Source organism: Bubalus bubalis, chromosome 5 (assembly GCF_019923935.1).
Source record: "Bubalus bubalis isolate 160015118507 breed Murrah chromosome 5, NDDB_SH_1, whole genome shotgun sequence".
Lineage (NCBI taxonomy): Eukaryota > Metazoa > Chordata > Mammalia > Artiodactyla > Bovidae > Bubalus > Bubalus bubalis.
Window position 1 is genome coordinate 113,440,772 of NC_059161.1, and position 3,274 is coordinate 113,444,045.

At 44.1% G+C, this 3,274-nt stretch overlaps 1 non-coding gene across 1 annotated transcript; it reads left to right on the forward strand.

Annotated features, from left to right (window-relative positions):
- The first annotated feature begins 220 nt into the window (after positions 1–220).
- On the forward strand, positions 221–293 carry TRNAG-UCC. Its single transcript has one exon. It is a non-coding gene; the product is annotated as a tRNA-Gly (tRNA).
- The last annotated feature ends 2,981 nt before the right edge of the window (positions 294–3,274 follow it).

Genomic DNA, 3,274 nt, shown 5'->3' on the forward strand with positions numbered 1-3,274 from the left:
TTCACTCTAGAAGGAGAAGTGCTCTAGTTGGCCATAATTTTGTCTCTAAAGATGCTCGAAGTAAATAAAAAGTCCTTTCTCTCACCCAGAGAGCTTGTGTCAGGGTAGATAAATAAACACAGATACAAAAATTCCACAAAAGTTACCTGCCCTAAACCTCTATTGTCTGTTTTTCTCAAGTTGTCCTCAACAGTAACAATGTTTTTGTATTGTTGGGACTTCCCTGGTGGTCCAGTGGTTAAGACTCTGCACTTCCACTGCAGGGGGCATGGGTTTGATCCCTGGTCAGGGAACTTAAGATCCCGCATGCCTCTTGGTGTGGCCAAAATAAAAAGACAGTATCAATAACTTTCACAGCCACATTTACTAAATGCTTACTCTCTTCCAGGCACAGGACTAAAGACTGTAATCTGCCCAAGTTCACATATCTGGCCAGCAGTGGAGCCAAGGAGAATGGGTGCCTTTGGAAGGGTGATGCTACATTCAGTTGGCTGCTTCACATGGAGCAAGGCAGTCAAGGCTATCATGGACAAAGCACAGGTGAGCAGGCTTCTCAGTGGAAGGCAGAGGTGCCAAGTCACAGATGGAGGAAGTCTGAAGAAATGGGAGCTTCCTCTGTGGGACTTGACTCCCCACTAGCTGAGCTGATGGCTTTCCTACTTTCTTGCCATGGGTTTTCCTGTAATGAGACTAATTACTGTATCAATCCTCCCTTTGCCAGCAGATGAAGATGCCAAGCCTGCCAGACGGGCTCCTGCAGCTTCCCCTGCTGCTCCAGGCCAGTCACAGGTTAAAGCCCTGTTGGCAAGAGCTACCTATGGAGCTGGACTCCCAGTGTGGGGCCGCAGGGTGGGGGAGTCAGGTGTGATAGAAAGAATGGAGACTGAACGGAGCACCTTCCTCCATCTGCTGTTTCTATGCTTCCAACTCCTTCCAACTCCTCTTAATGACATCGAGGAAACATTTCCAAGTTGAGCTTAGAAAGCACGGGTTAAGCCCAAAGCCCTGTGCTGGGCAGTGGCTGTTCCAGCACAGAAAGAATCGCACTGGCTTCTGTATGTCTGCCTCCCTCATTCCCCAGGAGGAGGTGGAACTTCAGTTGCTAAGACATGTCTGACTCTTTGTGACCCTATGGACTGTGGCCCACCATTTTCCCCTGAACACGAAATTCTCCAGGCAAGAATACTGGAGTGGGTTGCCATGCCCTTCTCAAGGGCGATTTCCTGACCCAGGGATCGAACGTGCATCTCCTGCATTGCAGGCAGATTCTTTACCTTCTGAGCCACCAGGGAAGGCCCCTCACCTTTCTCAACTTCATCGCCAATTATGCAGGACTCTCTGACATCTCAGAATCTCTGGGCAGCCCTTCCTTTTCTGAATTCTCTAACAATACACCTCTGGCACAGGGTCTAGCAGAGGTTACACTTCACACTTGAGATTCAATCCATCTGTTCAATGTGTGCAGGATTGAGCGAGCACCTGATCAGAACTGCAGTGGGTGTTGGAGACAGGGCAGGAGGGAAGACCCAGTTCCTGCCCTAGCAAGAAGACAGATTAACAAATGGCAAGTGGAGTGTTAAGACAGGGCAGGTAAGGACTTCTGGGGTGCAAAGAACAAAGGAACTTATTTGAACCAAAGGATTCAAGGGAAGCTAGCCATTTCTGAATTTTCTTTAAAAAAAAATTATTGGAGTATAGTTGCTTTATATTGTTATTTTCTGCTAGACAGCAAAGTGAATTAGCTATATGTATACATATATCCCCTCTTTTTTGGATTTCCTTTCCCATCTAGGTCACCCCAGAGCGCTGAGTAGAGTTCCCTGTGCTACATGGTAGGTTCTCATTGGTTATCCATTTTATACACAGTACAGTATCAATCAATCTATATATGTCAGTCCCAATCTCCCAATTCATCCCACCCTCCTCCTTGGTATCCCTGTTTGTTCTCTGTGTCTGTGTCTCTATTCCTGCTTTGCAAATATGTCCACCTGTTCCATTTTTCTATTTTCTGACTCTTTAGTCATTTGTGCCTGGAAATGTGTCTTCCCTGTAAACTGTATGTGCTTCAAGACGAAGAATCACACATGATTTAGCCCGAATGTCCTTTGTGATTGTTAGTCCATGCAAAACCATTTGAAAACACTGGTGGGTTGCAACATGGTTAATATGCTTATTAATAAGCATATTAAGATATTAACATGGTTAATATCCCTGGGTTGGGAAAATCTCCTGGAGGAGGAAATGGCAACCTACTCCAGTACTCTTGCCTGGAGAATGCCATGGACAGAAGAGCCTGGTGGGCTAGAGTCCATGTGGTCTCAAAGAGTCAGAAATGAATAACTAAGTGCCTAACACTTTCATGTGTTGGATTTACAGATTACTTAGGGAATTACTGCCATCTTAACAGTATTAAGTCTTCCAATCTATGAATATAGGATGTCTTTCCTTGCTTCATTTCTTTTTATTGATGAATAATATTCCATTGCATGGATATAGAACATGTTATTTATCCATTTGGATATCAGGGTGTTTTTTTTTTTCTACCTTTTTGCTATTATGAGTAACATTGCTGTGGGTATTCATGTACATGTTTTTGTGGGGATTATGTTTTAATTTCTTGCATTATATACACAGGGTGAAAATGCAGGGTCATATAGTGATCCTATATGTAACATGTTGAGCAACCACCAGATTGTTTTCCAAAGTGGCTGAATTATTTTACACTTACCATTTACATTCTCAACAATGTATAAATTCCAATTTCTCCACATCTTAACTAGCATTTGTTATCATCTAATTTAGGCATCCTGGTGGGTGTGAAGTGGAATCTCATTGTGGTTTTGATCTACATTTTCTTGTTGGCTAACGACATTGAACATCTTTTCATGTATTTATGGGCTATTCTTTTTCCTTGCTTCAAGGGTTTTAAAATTAATGAAGAGCTGCAGGCAACTCAGGTGGTTGACTGGTCACGACTGGCTTGAGCTATGGGCATTCAAACACAGTGAGCAGGGCCCACCACCCCTCTGGTCAGTGATGAAAGGTGTGGTATGATATGGTATGGTATGGTGTGTAGTGTGGCATGATGTGGTGTGGTATGGTGTGGTGTGTGTGATATGATATGATGTGGTGTGGTATGATATGGATAGTGTGTGGTATGGTGTGGTGTGCTATGGTGTGGTATGATATGGATAGTGTGGTGTGGTGTGGTATGCTATGGTGTGGCATGATGGGGTGTAGTGTGGTGTGGTGTGGTATGCTATGGTGTGGTGTG